This window comes from Macaca mulatta, chromosome 3 (assembly GCF_049350105.2).
Source record: "Macaca mulatta isolate MMU2019108-1 chromosome 3, T2T-MMU8v2.0, whole genome shotgun sequence".
Taxonomy (NCBI): domain Eukaryota; kingdom Metazoa; phylum Chordata; class Mammalia; order Primates; family Cercopithecidae; genus Macaca; species Macaca mulatta.
In genome coordinates this window covers 55,097,995-55,114,470 of record NC_133408.1, presented here as the reverse complement: position 1 = coordinate 55,114,470, position 16,476 = coordinate 55,097,995, and the positions used below count along the sequence as shown (strand labels likewise).

Genomic DNA, 16,476 nt, shown 5'->3' with positions numbered 1-16,476 from the left:
CTTAATTATCACATGTTCTCAAATAGCCTGCACTCTTGCTACATGGAGATTTGAGTAGGGGCTTTCCTAAAGCTGATCCTGGAACAGATAACCCTGATACCCACAAGGCAGCTGGGAATACATTGACCTGGAGTGAATAATCAGAAACAAATTTCCTGTTACATATTTATCTGACTTACACAGGTTTGATTCGAATGTTTCAGAGAGTATATGCTTAATAACCAGGATACTGATCTATCCTTACATACATAAGGTTACGGATACATGAATTACTACAAATAAAAACCCTTAAATCTATTTTGGTAAATGCTGATTATCAGCTAGTTCATTATCTTTAAATTTTAAGAAGAATGCAAGAAGTGTCATTTATAGGACATTTCTTGGATAGTAGGAACTGCCCAGGTAAAAAGGTGAGGGAGTTGAGCATACTCCAGACTAAAGAACACACACAAATGGGAAAAACTCAGAAATAAAAACACAGCCCTTCAAGGAACAGTGCCAGGAGGGGGCAGGGAGAGCTTAGATTTCCAATGAGGAAAAAAAGACTGAGGCACAATAGCAAATACTTGGATTTACAAATCAAAAAACCACATAGAGAATGCCAAGGAGTTCTGAGAAATTCCACGTATGATTATGCAGGTTATAGTCCCTCATATGTAACTCACGTGAAAACTGCCCATCTAATTTTCCAAAGTGCTAACTGAATCCCTGTCCATTTAACAGTGAGCAATTTCTGACAACACTGACAGTGTAAGAAGTCCCATGCTCATGAACCCATGAATGACACTTCCCTGCCTGTCTAAAATGCTGGTTCCCCAAACTGGCTGGACCTCAGAGGCACCTGGAGACTTGCCTCTGGTTTAAAATGGAGACTTCATTGGACATTGTGACTGTGGTCCCAGATACTCAGAAGGTAGAGGTGGGAGGGCTGTGAGCTGAGAAGTTCAAAACCAGCCTGGGCAACAGACGCCACATCTATTTGTAAAAAAAATAAAAATGAAGACAACGTAGACTCCCAGGTTCCACCAGGAGACATTCTCATTCAGTGAATCTGGGTTGAGATTCCAAAATTCGTATTTTTAATAAGTGCCATAGGAGATTCTAAAGCTGGTGGTATAGACTTAACTCCACCACTTTCTGGATCAGTGGTCCTCAAAACAAGTTCACACTGGATCCAGGGAAGGTATAAACTGATCTACTGTGGTTGAGGAAAAAAAAATACCATCCTTACATACAATATTTTTCTCTCTAGCTTTATTGGCGAGGGGGTGTGTGTGTGTATTTATATACACACTTTTATTGTTTTTTTGGACTAGGTTTCGCTCTGTTGCCCAGGCTGGAATGTAGTGGTGCCATTACAGCTCACTGCAGCCTCGAACTCCTGAGCTCAAGCAGTCCACCCATCTCAGCCTCCCAAGTAACTGGAACTACAGGCGTGCACCATCACACCCAGCTAAAATTTTAATTTTTTGTAGAGATGGGATCCCACTATGTTGTCCAGGCTGATCTCGAACTTTTGGCCACAAGCAGTCCTCCCACCTTGGCCTTCCAAAGTGCTAGGATTACAGGAGTGAGCTACCACACACAGCTATTTTTAATTGTTTCAGCAGCTTCCATACTATTTTCCATAATGCCAATAATAATTTATATCCCCATTAATGGTGCACAAAACTTCCCTTTTCTTCACATTTTTAACTTACATATATTTTATAACTTCATTTATGAGTACAGTATATAAACATATTGACACTGTATAATCAAATTCTCTTTCTAGAAAAGATACATAATAAAATAATTAGGGGCCACAGTTAGGAGTACTTTTGCCCAGAAATACAAATGAACACTCCAGTATCCCAGGGGAAAGGAAAGGCATACAGAACTGAAAGAGTAACACCCTCAAGGGGGGTAATGCAATGTTTACCAAACGTGCTGAAGGGAAAGGCAAATCGCAAGGATAAAAGAGCCCCAGTCATGTCCTAACCTCAGAGAAAAATCACCTGGGGTATCATCTTTCTCATGTGTAAAATGAGTAAAGAGGTGATCCACATGTTCTCTTAAGTTCCTCCCAGCACAAACACACTACAGTTTATAAAGCACTGATGAAGTGACATAATGAAGGGTGGTATATACTATTCCTCACAAGCTCGAAATAGATCAACAAAGTCTGGAAAATGCCTGTCACACAGACAGAAGACCATCACTAGAATCATAAAACATTAGAGCTTCAATAGCTCCAGGATCCCCACATTTCATGGATTTAAAAAAAGAGCTCACAGTGGAGACTTGTTCTGACCAAGAAGTCCCAGGTGCCCAGTAGCACAGCCAAGTTACCTGATCCCCAGGGTGTGATGTTCTCACTGTATCAGTCTCCTTCCCTTCTAAAATAGAGACTTTCCAAGATGCCAGAGGCCCAGCATTCTGAAGATAAAAAATCAGGTCCATTCATTGTTCTCAAATATGATTTATGTTTGTAACCTTTACAAGAAGGAAAAAAAATGTTTTGGGATTTGTTTTACCTCCCTGTTTCTTTTTTTAAAATCTGAGAAACTGGTGAAGACATAACCTTACAGTGTTAGAAAAGAAAATTTAAGAGCATCTTAAATAAGGAAGCCCACTGTGGTTCTCAGTGAGGCTGCCAAGAGCACATATGAGAGCAGAAGTCTTCTGGAACACCACAAATTCCCAGTGGCCTCCAAACGCAGGCCCTTCCTTTCTATTCACAAGACCCAGAGACAGGCAAGGTCAATTTCCCTTCTCATTTTCCTGTATATCTAAAACTCTCTTTAATGTGAATTTAAAAGGACAAAAATGGAGGCAAGAGCTTCACGTATTTGTGAGGGGAAACCACTGCCTTCCTCACAGCCCCAGAAATGCTGAGTGGGCACTGGAAAAGCACAGCAGCCCAAGGTCAGTTTCGGGATCTGCACATAAACCGCACTGAGAGCAGCTCCTCAAGTCTATTGAATCTAACTCTATGGCTTGGGGAGCTGAAAACGGAACATGTCCCCCTAGGTAATACTCAAGCACAAAGCAGTTTGAGAATCACTGATTTCCAGACCAGAAGGCAGGGGTATCTGGGCTCTGCATAATATTACTCACCCCTTAAAAGTCCCCAGGTCCCCGAATATCTTCCCCAAGAGGTTACATTCTGGAGGTGCAGGTAAGAGAACAGTGTCCCAAAAGTTGAAGTTTAGCCACTCTTCATTCAAAGTGGAAAAAAAGGGAGTAAAATAAATTACTATCCACTATACTAAGCACTTTACACTTACTGATTCCATTGCATCCTCACAATGAAAATCTTCCACATTCAGATGGAGCCTAGTTAATTCAAAACTTCTGGTGCAAACTGAACCCAAGCTAGACAACTTTAATCTCAAACAAAAAACACTCTGGTATCAGGGCAAATAGCATAAATCAGATTACAAAGAAATAATCACAATTTTTAAAATTCCAATATATTTAATATTCATAATTGATACTCTTAATTATACATGAAGGTCAATAAAAAAACAGTTCTGCTAGGCAATATTTCATAATCCTCACTCAAGTTACCACTCTATAACAAAAAAACAACAGAACTGCATTTCTTTTCAGCTACCCTGCAAATCTGTCTGTACACATTCCCACAATTGTTCAATTTGGAGAGGTATGACCATAAATGTTTTCCTTCTTCCAGACCACACCACAAAAATGTCCAATTCTGGGAAAGACTGCATGGCAGGACTCATGCAGTCTCTTCCCTATTTTCTCTTCCTTCTGTTTTTCTTTTTTTTTTTTCTTGGAAACAGTCTCACTCTGTTGCCTAGGCTGGAGTAGTGGCACAATCATGGCTCACTGCAGACTCGAACTCCTGAGCTCAAATGATCCTCCCACCTCAGCCTTCCAAGTAGCTGGGACTACAGGTGGGTACCACCATGCATAGCTAGTTTGTGTGTGTGTGTGTGTGTGTTTGTTTGGTAGAGAACGAGATCTCACTGTATTGCTCAGGCTGGTCTCAAACTTCGGGCCTCAAGTGATTCTCCCACCTCAGCCTCCCAAAGTGTTGGGATTATGGGAGTGAGTTACCACACCCTGCCTCTTCCCTATTTTCAACTTCCATTCCACTCCATCTGTATTCAATTAGGTTACATCTTTTCACCCCACTGTCTATGGATTGCTGAAGATGTGGAAAGGAATTGAAAACTTCAGGTGTCATTTCCTGGAATGTGAGAAACATCCAGAGGCTAGAGGCTATGGCCAGCCCACCACAGAAGCCTCGAATGTTAATGCCTGACAGACCCTCTCAAGCAGTGTTCGAAAATTTATAGCTCCAAAAACTTATTTTTTAATCAAGGTAACTATGTGCATGAACCCAAGCTCCACAGAGTAATTAGGTGGAGAGAGAACAGGCAGGCATGCTTAAAGAACTAATTGGGTCCTGTTTATAATAAGCCACGTAAAAGCAGAGGCCAGAAAAAGCTGAGCTCCTTGTTCTGGTGCTAGCTCCTCTGCCTCCTGTACCCAGCAATGGTACGTACATAATAAGCTCTCCTCTCATCAAGGATGAAGATGGAGAAGACTAATATGCAAATATTTTTGATTACTAATTAATTTCCTATTTCCCCTTCTTAAACCAAGAGGAATCTACCTATAGAACAAACCTTTTGCATCCAACTGCTCATCTTCATTTCTGCTGCCACTGCTCTCATTCATTTCCTTGCCCTATTGTGCCTTGGACTATTAAGATGGCCTCCTAACTGCTCTAATTCTGCTAACTATAATAATTTTGCATGAAGTTGCAAGAGAAATTTTTGTGGCAGAGACAGCGGTCTCGCTACATCGCCCTGGTTGGTCTCAAACTCCTGGCCTCAAGTGATCCTCCTGCTTCGATGTCCCAAGGTGTTTGGATTACAGGTATGAGCCACTGCTCCTGGCTACAAGAGTTAACTTTCTGATTCACAACTCTTACCAAGACCAAAACCTGAAAGACTTCTCACTGTGTATACATCCTAAAACATGGAATCAAGGCTCTCTATGATCCAGTTCAACCTCTCTTTCAAACCTTTTTCATTCCTATAAATTCTAAGGTCACAAAACTAGAAGCCAATGGAACTAAATTCATCTGTTGATACATTTTCCTTGCAATGATTAATAATAGTAACCATAATAACAGTAGTAGCAGCAGCAAACTTAGAGCTTCCTATGTCCAGGCATTTTCTAAGCACTTTAGATGCATTACTCCGTTAGTTATCACAACCCTGTGAGACTATTACTATCTTCAATTTAAAGATGAAGGAAAATGAGATTTAAAAAGTGGAAGAGCCACTATTGGAACTCAAGAAGACTGGCTCCAGAGTCTATATTCTTAACTACTATATGGGACTACATTCCTTTCAAGAAGGAATGAATGAAAAGATGGGTGGGTACATGTATGGCACTATTTTGTGAGCTATTTTAAGGTTCATGTTTGTGAATGTATAGTCCTTCCTCCTAGTAATGGAGGAAAATGAGCTCTCTCCTGATCTCTGTGGGTTCTTCTACCTGTAATAACAGGTAACCTTGATAACACTGGCCTTCCCCTCAGTTGCACAACTGCACCTGCCCAAAGCATAAAGAGAGAGCCTTGCATAATTGAGTGGCTTTACCTTTATTGGTACTGTCAAAATAGTGACATTAAAAAAATACAAGTACCAAGTAGACAAATGAAAAGTGCCTAATAAAGAGGACAGACTTCAAGGAAGAAAGAATAAATGAAGTATATGAACCGTGCATATTTATAGCACCTGCAAATTAACTTCTTAGAAACAGCAATAAGCAGATAAAGTACAATCCTTAGTGTAATCAGGCACAAAACTAATAAGAACACAGAAACATATACACTTCTACTTGCAAACATCTGCCCCCACTATGCCCAGCAATTCTCCCATATCATTCCCACAGGAGCCCAGCAAAAAGATAAGAAATCCTGCCTTATTCTTGCCTAACACCAATAGCTTCCTACCACTGTGACCCTAAATTACCTTTAGGGTGCTCTGACGAAAGAAACGTGCTATAGAACAGATACCAAAAGAGAAGTCTTACGCATTGCACAGTTTGAGACAGCAGGTCTATGGCAAACAGCCTTGCAAAGGGAACCAAGCATGCCTCCTGGTATCTATCTGTCCTGACTTACTAGTACTTTCGGCAAATAAGAAGTTCTCCAAACCTCAATTCTCCAACCTAATATGAGGTGAAAACGAGTTCCAAAGACAGTGCAAAATCATGTCTCCCAATTCCTTGATGCAATATTTTAATCCAATCCTACCTAATCAGGATAATTTTCCCTCCATGCTCATGCCAGGAGCCCCATGCTCCAATCACCCCCCTTTGAGTGGAATTCTCCAACTTGAGCCATCACTCTCCTGCCTCTGGAGCTTTGTTTATGTTGTTCTCTCAAGCTTGGAATATCTTTCCTTCTCTGACTATCCCCCAACGGAATGACAGCCTATTTATCCTTCTTTGTCAGTGGCTCTCAGTCTTGGCTGTACTTTAAAATCATGTAGGAAGCTTTAAAAAATGTTGTTTTCTCTGTCCAAATTTCAAAAGTTCTGATCTGATTGTTACAGGGTTTGGTCTAGATATTGGGGTTTTTCAAATTTCTCCCAGGTGATTCTAAAGCACAGCCAAGGTGAGTCTCTGCCCTAGACCCTGCCTAAAGCCACTTCCCCTAAGAAGCCTTTTGCCTAACCTAAACTAACTGTTCCCACCCAGACATTCCTATAGCACTTTAACTTCACTTGTTCAAAGACACGATCATGTCACAGGTTACAGCTAAGTCTGTCATAGTTCTGTGTCGAGACTGTCTACATCATTAGAAAGAAAGACAGAATAGATGGAGACTGGAAACTATGTTTTACTTATCTGTGCCGGGCCCCTTAGAATAATACTTTAGCCTCAGCCACCCCTCAATAAATGTTTGATGAACTTAATTGAACTGCTGCTTTTATATACTTTGCTCTGAGAGGCCAGAAACATGTATAGTGGTACCATTTTCAATGAGTTTCCAGTAGAAACAGATAGTACCATAGGTCTTGGACGGTTACAAGTTTACTGCTGGAGACAGGCCACCTCTTCCCTAGTAGGCCTGGAGTGCAAACACAGGACTTAAATCATCTTCCAACCTGCTATCTGTAATAATGGAAAACAGCAAAAAGCCCAGTCTTCCAGTGGAAACAGAATAAAAGTAGGTATTTTTGTGAAAGATACACTGAAGTCAGGGGCTGGGAAAAGGGACTGAACAGCAAGTTCATGTCTCCACAGAGCAAATCTCAACATAACACACCCACTGGAATAGCCCTGCCCCTGGGAGAGAAGACCCTAAGGCAATGATTCTCAGAATTTATTGTATATAAAAATTCCTGGGTGCTTGTTGAAAATGCAGATTCCTAGACCACAACCTCTGCCACCCCCACCTACTGAACCGGAGTATCTCTGGGTAGGGCATGTTGATGAAGCCTGGGAATGTATGTACACTTGCTAGCAAGTGTAAAAGGACTTTTATCACAAAGGCCTAAGGCAATTCAGATATTCAAGTCCTATAGATTCACTAAGAATCTGGGAGGAAATCTTTGGAAAAGAAGGGACAATCTGCACTGCTGTATCAAAAATTATTTGGGGTGAGAGGCAGTATATGTGCAGAGATAGTATACCTCTATGTCAATGTCTACTGTGAAGTTAAAGTGTTCGCCTATAGTAATCAATCAATCACTGACAATAATAATGACTCCTTTCGCAACTTCTATGTTCATTTTATACTTGATGGTTCCTAGAAATCAAGGAGAAGGAGGTATCATTAGCTTTAAACCACTTTCCACTCTAACTTCTATTCCTTTATTAAAGAATACCCCTCACCTTAACTAACCCTCCACCCCACCATCCTGCAGGAATACCTATCGGCAGCCACCACCAACAGCTTCCCCAACCTCCTACTCTAGGAGGATTTAGCCCAACTACAGAGCCTGCAGGCCACATGCAGATTCTCAGACAGCAAATGGAAATGGGTCAGGCACAGCTCATCCATAACTTACCTGTGGGAAACAAACGCCAGGTAAGTCTTTTATCTATCCTGGAAACCCTGCCTTAGGTAAAGATTCACACTTCTGCAACTGCACCATTTGTTGCAGGCCTGTAGAATCTCCCAGGCCAGCCTATGTCAGTTAATTTCAAAGGGGGAGACTGTAGTCATGTCTAAGTATCTGGGAATTAAACCATGAAAAGACCCAAACATTTCTTTACCTTGGCAGCTATTCTACAACCTCCCTTCTTGACTCTAGTCAATGAAGTAAACCAGCTCCTTCAAATTCAATACCATTCTCATCACCTTCCCATTAAGAGAAAGCAATTCCCACATTTTAGCCATAAATTAGAAGCCTTCCATTTTGCAGATGTATGAAACGACGTGACTGCACTCCACAAAGAGGCCAAATCTCAAACACCTAACTAAATACAGAGAGATGATTTGTGATACTTAAATATAATTACTGTGCTATATTCAGGTTTTTAATCTCATGTTTTTCAATTTCATTATGAAATTATAGCCCCAAACCTCTGGACACAATAGCAGCATTGTCGCTGTAATCATTACCCATGCTGCTCGAAGGGAACACACAGCTCTATTGGAGGTCACTCGCCAAGTGCACTAAATGCAGACTGCACAAAGGCATCTTGCTCCAGTGAATCCCATTCAGTCGAGGGAACACAAAAAGATTTAGGAGTCTGAGCAGATGACAAGATGTCAGCAATTTAGGGCCATTATTTTTAAAAAGCATGCTAAGGGCTGAGTTATATAAATTGGAAGATGGCATCAGAAACTATGAGGTCATTCTCCCATCATAATCAGTCTCAAGAAGATCCCTGCTCAATAGCATGAGAAAACTGGGGTAGGTTTGAATTAGTGGAGCCAAGAAGTCGACTGGAGAGTTAGAAGACAGGAATTAAGACCAGAGAGGGAATAACTTGAGTTTCAGTTAAGTGAGAAGAGAACCCAGTTGGGTCCCCAGGCACAAGCAATCACACGTGACACTCAGCAGTGCAGCATGAAGAATCTAGATTAGCAAATGTCCTGAGCAAGCAAAAGGAAAGGTAATTTAGAGATGTTCAAGCATCTCCATTAATGGCCTTTACAGAATAAAGCATCATCTGGACCTTACAGTTTTATAATATTCTTAATGGGACAAGTTGATACTATGCTCTAATAAACACTTAAATAGTACTTGCTATGTGCTAGGCACTTTTCTAAGTATTTTATGAACAATCTCAATCTTCAAAACAATCCTAAGAGGTAGATATCATTATAATTTTTCAGGTGAGAAAACTGAGAAATAGAGGTTTTAGCTTACTCAAGGTCACAAAGCCAGGAGTGGCTTTTAATCAGAACACCATTACCACATGGTTCCTATTACATGATTTTACTAAAATTCAAATCACGGTAATTCTCATTTATATTCTCTCTGCCACCACCCTTTCCTCCCTCTCCTCCCATTGCCCCCTTCCCTAAACACCCTTTCCATTATCCTCCACAATGTGTATTCACAGAAGCACAATTTGGAATGGGATAAAATCTAGATTACATAAAATTAATGATTCTCTCATGTTTCTTTTTTGAGACAGAGTCTGACTCTGTCACCTAGGCTGGAGTGCAGTGGTACAATCAAGGCTCACTGCAGCCTTGACCTCCAGGGCTCAAGTGATCCCCTCACTTCAGCATCCCAAATAGCTGCGACTACAGGCACATGCCACCACATTCAGCCAATTTTTTTTTTTATTTTTAGTAGAGACAAGGTCTCACTATTTTGCCCAGGCTAGTCTTGAACTCCTGAGCTCAAGCAGTCTTCTCACCTCAGACTCCCAAAGTGCTGGAATTACAGGCGTGATCCACCGCGCCCAGCCAATCCTCTGATGTTTCAACACCTTGAGATATATTTAGTTCTTCGATGTTGAAAAAAAAATATTTATTTAAGCAAATACTCACTCACTGTCATCATTTCAGCTTTGTTAGGGGCAGAGAGTTCAGAAACCACATCTAACAATGACAGGTATTTTTAACTTCCAGAAAGGAATTAGACAATACATAAACATCTCCTTTTCTCACTGGAGAGACAACTGGCATTCCCCCAAGACAACAGTCTATCCATGGCCAGAAAAAAGATCTGAGTTCCAAAAGGAACCTTAATGTACCCTGAAATATGTGATTTTGGGCTGTGGAAACGTCCAGCCCCTACTTCATCTGATGTTCTATATTCTCCAAGAGCCACAATGAGGTCTGCTAAAGTTGATCCTAAGCTGCTGCTTAACAAGTACTTTGGTTCTGACAACATTCCTATAGGCCGAAAAAGGTGCAGTAGCCCTGGGTCCCAGCAGAAATATAAGTCTCAATGCTCTAAGAGAATGTTAATAGAAACTACAGGGACTTCCTTAAATTAATAACAAGGAATATCAGCATTCTAGGACTACCCCTTTAAGAAATCCAGCTGAGATAATTAACACTAAAGATCATCTAATGCACTGATTCACACTTAGCTAACCTTTGGAATCAGGTTTACAAAATATTGATACTTGGGGCTCACCATCAGAGATTCTGACTGAATTGGTCTGGGTGCAGCCTGGGCATGCATTTTTTTTTTAAGTGCCCCCAAGTAATTCTGATGTGCATTGAAGTTTGAGAGCCATTGCTGAATGGAAATTGCCCACACAAGCAAACTCAAAAGGCTTAGCTGCACTCTGTTAAAGTGGCCTTAAATGCTGCATTCTTGATGTAAGAGAAACACCAAAAAGTTACCCACACTAAGAGTTCTGCATCTGCTTGAAAACTTGTTGGTGGCATTAAACATTAATTTGTTTAATACTCCTTGCCTAAAGACTTGCATAAATTCCTTCTATAATTGGGTTTTAAGAAAAACTTTTCATCTTCTTAGAAACCTGATATGTTTCCTGTTGTTGGAAAATAAAAACCAAGTGTCCTATCTTGTTTCCCTTATAACTCAGAGTGCTGACGCGTCCGAGCTGAACTGGACAGCTAATCAGAGTATTTGTTCCCCAGTGTATTTGATTCTTACTCTGTCTATGCAAGTTTTGATTATTCATTTTGTAAGGGGCACAGAAGTATCTTTTTATTTAATTTTGCTTCATGGCCACTGTAGGAATAGACAAATGCAGAATTATGAATAATGGTCAAGTAATGAAGGCTGACTTTTAGGGAATCTTCTCTGTTAATTTCTCAGACTTTCCACTTACTTAGATGCTTCTGTTCTTGAAGAGCTGCACAAAAACCAAGTGCCCTTCAGGTTAAATTGTATTCAAACAATACCAGAGGAACCCTACTGTAAGGACTTCAGAAAAGTGAATAATCACTTTCATTTATTTCCCTGGATTTGGGCTTTTGTGCATAAAGTTTCTTGAGATTGAAGCCTGCCCAGACCTCACAAACTCCAAGTCTAATCTCTGACACCATGCTGCTGCCCTTCCCCTGAAGCCTCTATTTTAGTTTCCCTCAAGCCTGCTACTCTTGGCAAAGTAACTTCCACCTTCTTCCTTTGCACCCTCTTTCATAGGGCTGAATTAATGAGCCTGCAAGCTGGGGGCAATGTCTCTCCACAGCTGTCTTTTCAAGCAATTATTTAGGGACAGAGAAGGAAGTCATTAACAATCCTGGGAGTCAGCCAGAGACAACTCTGCCACACAATATACTCAGATAGGGCCCTGGGCCAAAAGGTCGTTTTTTACTGGGGGCTTGAGGTGGGGTGGGGTGAGGTAACAAAGTAGTACAGAGAAGAGGATAAGGGAGCAGGAAGCAGGTTTTTATGATATTTTTCTGGCATCTTCACCAAGAGCAATTTCTTCTGTAAAACAAAAAGTCTAGCTGAACCAATCCGGAATTCATTCAAGGGTGATTCCAGGCAAGAGGGAAGGAATGCCAGTGAGAATAATGCCCCTCTGAAAAATCTGTCCTTACTAAAAGTTCCACTTCATTCCTAGGAGGCTGGGGAAGTAGGTAAAACTTTGGTGCCAAAATGTTATAACAGCCGGGCGCACTGGCTCACACCTGTAAGCCCAGCACTTTGGGAGGTCAAGGTGGGCGGGTCACCTGAAGTCAGGAGTTCGAGACCAGCCCTGGCCAACACGGTGAAACCACATCTCTAGTAAAGTTGGGGGAAAGTAAAATAGAGGCTTCAAAAATTAGCTGGGTAGGGTGGCGCGCCTATAATCCCAGCTTCTTGGGAGGCTGAGGCAGGAGGATCACTTGAACCCAGGAGGTGGAGGTTACAATGAGCAGAGATCATGCCACTGTACTCCAGCCTGGGCAACAGAGTGAGACTCTGTGTCAAAATAAAACAAAATAAAATAACAGTAATTACTATAATACATGTTACTGAAAGTTATTAAAAAATTGCCTGACTAGTAAAATCAAAATGTTTTACACAAGGTGGCAGATTCCTCTTGCTCTAATAGTCTTGCCAACAAAAGACTTTAAGTGCTTTAGAGAGAAAGATCCTGATACTACTTCCAGTTAGAATTTCTCCTCTTTGGTAAAACGAGGCTATCTTTCTGTGATAGAAACTAAATGTCTAGATTTTCCTTGTTTCTTCATAAAGACAAGTTCTAGAGTCATCTTTCTTTTCCCTTCTCCTGAAATAGACTACGTTATGTAAAGATATTTTGAGAAACCAGTCAAATGTGGGCCTGGTCATCAGAGTGCATGTTTCTCCTCTGATTTTAGAACAATGTTTAGGAGCAAATTAGTGTCTCTGTGATCTCAAAAGTCTTGGAAAACCATTAGAGAGGGAAAGTTCTGTGAGAAACATAACTGGATCAAATGCTGCAAGCCAGAAAGAACTGAGTTCAAATTTTAGCTCTGATAGTAGGCAATGTCCTTAACCTCAGAGTTTGTTTCCTTGCCTATAAATGATACCAAACCTCATCTGATAGGCTTGTTTTCACACTTTTTAGAGCATGACACATAAAAATTTATGATGTCTACCTGCATGCACATACACTTAAAACAAGTTTTTTTGAAACAATACACACTCTAAGTGTAGTATACTCTGATGTCATCTATTTGATTCTATTTGTTAAACTGAATAAAATAAAATTCTGACTGTCACCCACTAATGGATTGAGATATGCAGTTTAAAAAACCATCGTGATAGGTCAGGCACGGTGGCTCACGCCTGTAATCCCAGCACTTTGGGAGGCCAAGGCAGGTGGATCACCTTGTGTCCAGAGTTGGTTCCTTCTGGTGGGTTCTTGATCTCGCTGACTTCAAGAATGAAGCCATGGACCTTCGCAGTGAATGTTACAGCTCTTAAAGGTGGCATGGACCCAAAGAGTGAGCAGCAGTAAGATTTACAGTGAAAGAACAAAGTTTCCACAGTGTGGAAGAGGACCCGAGCGGGTTGCTGCTGCTGGCTGGGGAGGCCAGCTTTTATTCCCTTATTTTTCTCCACCAACATCCTAGTGATTGGTCCATTTTACAGAGCGCTGATTGGCCCATTTTACAGAATGCTGATTGGTCCATTTACAATCCTTTAGCTAGACACAGAGCGCTGATTGGTGCGTTTTTACAGAGTGCTGATTGGTGCATTTACAATCCTTTAGCTAGACACAGAGCGCTGATTAGTGTGTTTACAATCCTCTAGCTAGACAGAAAAGTTCTCCAAGTCCCCACTCTACCCAGGAAGTCCAGCTGGCTTCATCTCTCAACCTGAAGTCAGGAGTTTGAGACCAGCCTGGCCAACATGATGAAACCCCATTTCTACTAAAAATACAAAAAATTAGCTGGGTGTGGTGGCAGGCACCTGGAATCCCAGCTACTTGAGAGGCAGGAGAATCATTTGAACCTGGGAGACAGGAGTTGTAGTAAGCCAAGATCGCGCCATTGCATTCCAGCCTGGGCAACAAGAGCAAAACTCCGTCTCAAAAACAAACAAACAATCATTGTGATAGGGTGTCTTGTGGAATAGTAGTTAGCATTTGATCCAGTAGCAAAGAGGCCAGCACACAGTAAGCCCTTGACAAACCATGGCTCATATAATGTTGTCCTTTCATAGAAACTGACAGCAAATATAACTCCTATTTATCAGGGCAATCCAGAAAACCATACCAGACCATTCTACCCTTTCAATGGTGAAAAGCCACTGCACTGGGTTATGCGGTCAAAAAGCCCCTGAGTTATGTCTATGGCCACTGGCACTCTGCTCTGCAGAAGGGATTCTTTGTTTACGTCTTATCACTCACTACAGTTTTGGGAAGGGGACTTAAATTACCAAAAGGTACTTATTACTGTTTAAAAGAGAACAACAAAAACAGTTAAACATCTACTTTGAGTGAGAGGGAGCCTCTCAATCACACAGAACAATTTTATAGCAATTTTGTAAAAAGCAGACCCTTACAATATAAGACTGTCTTAACTCAATCAATGCTGAAAGCAACTGTGATGGTGAACTCTAATCAAGCTATGTGAGTCTGAATATCCAGAGATACAAAAGGAAGTTAAATCCTTGGAAAACCCTCAAAACTTCAGAGAAAAAAATATTTTCAGTCCCTATGCATGCTTTCCTTCCATAATAACTTTAACAACTGAAGTGTTCAAAACATTTTAGGTAATAAAATATCACTTTAATGATTATGTATTTATTGTATAGTCATTTATAAGGCCTTCCATGAACACACTTACTAAAATAGCTCCCTATCCCATTCTCTTCCCTTTTCTTTTTTTTCCTTTCATAGTATTTATCACTAACAACACCACCATTATAAATGTGTCCTCATCACCACCCCCCCATTGCTAGGTATAAGGTTCATGAGAGCAAGGATCTTTTATTGTTTACCACTGTAAACCCAGTACCTAGAATAGAAGGGTGCCTGGCACATAGTAGGAGCACAATAGGTATTTGTGAAACTAATTAATAAATTAGTGAAATAAATGATGTTAACTTCTGCACTGGAGTTCAACCACCAACAAGCCACATGCCTTCTCTTTCTTCTTCCTCCAATGTTATGAGAAAAATCACAGAAAGAAAACCTCCTACTCTCTGAAGGCATCAGCTGTGTATCATGCACCGAACCTCCCTGTAACTGTTCCTTTCTTTCTCTACACTTAAACAAATAACAACTCCCCAGCACCCCTTGGCACTGTTCTGGGTCTACCAGTTGCTCATTTCCTTTTTTTTTTTTTTTCAAGACAGAGTTTTGCTCTGTCGCCCGGGCTGGAGTGCAGCGGCATGATCTCCACTCACTATAAGCTCCACCGCCCGGATGCATGCCATTCTCCTGCCTCAGCCTCCTAAGTAGCTGGGACTGCAGGCACCCGCCACTGTGCCCGTCTAATTCTTTGTATTTTTAGTAGAGACAGGGTTTCACCATGTTAGCCAGGATGGTCTCGATCTCCTGACCTCGTGATCCACCTGCCTCGGCCTCCCAAAGTGCTGGGATTACAGGCGTGAGCCACCGCACCCGGCCCATTTCCTCTTAAAGAAATAACGGATATGTGAAATCAAAACACAACTATCTGATGTCACTCCTTCAGGACCCATCCAGGGTTGGAAGCCCTTAGCCAAAGTCAGAAGCCCCTCAGACTCCAAAGGAAAAACAGCAGCAAACACCAACAAGGAAAAGGCAAATGGCAGACAGGCAAAACAAACCAGAAGGTTGGACTCCATCCAAACTAAAGACAACTTCATCTACCCCCTTTTCTTCTCAAAGAGATAGCTGGGTCTTGGGAAGGAGAGGCTCTCCTCTAGCTGAATACTTCAAGTTATGAGAGGAAAGATCATGCCAGGATTTCAGATTATTCCAAGTGGCAGCTGGGTACTGCTTTCCCATTGAGACTTCACGCATTCATCTGCCTAGATCTCTCCAAAACTAAACTTAAAGGACGCTGTAATCTTTTCTGCAATAGCCTGACGAAGCAGCCTGGAGAATTTTACTGGAATCCAGGCCCTCCAAGTTTCCAAGCCTGTGTAGCTAACGTTTGGTGTCATTTTGGGTAGTTTAATGGCTACTCACCCTGGAAAGCATGCCTACGTATCTGGGGATAGCACTTGAAGGTTGGGGAGGGGGGCTGTCAGAGCAGCACAATAAAGCAAATCACCTGGTAAAATGGGAGATGAATGCACAAATCCAGGCAGAGAATGTGAAGTAGAAATGCATTACTGACTCAAGAAATCATTTCAAATGACTTATACTACAAATTGGCTTTAAGAGACATCTCAGTCTGCACATGTATTCCCTGCTGAATGATGATACCTATTCAAATGATCAAAAACAGTCCGTTCTTAAATTCGGGATAAATCCCAGACCTCAGAAACAGGCAAAGGAAGGGGGAAAAAAAAGTTCAAAAGCAGAAAGGCAGTAAATGTTACTCTTAGGACCAATCTCTCTGATATGCCTCAAGCTTGCTAACAGCATTTTTATGCCACAGGCATGCTACTTTCCTTTGCCCTCATTTTATTTCACAGGAAG

The 16,476-nt window shown here is 41.3% G+C and overlaps 1 protein-coding gene across 10 annotated transcripts in view; it reads right to left on the bottom strand.

Moving 5' to 3' along the window:
• Positions 1-16,476, bottom strand: part of AUTS2 (activator of transcription and developmental regulator AUTS2) — a 1,204,012-nt gene that overhangs the window by 991,638 nt on the left and 195,898 nt on the right. The window lies entirely within an intron of this gene.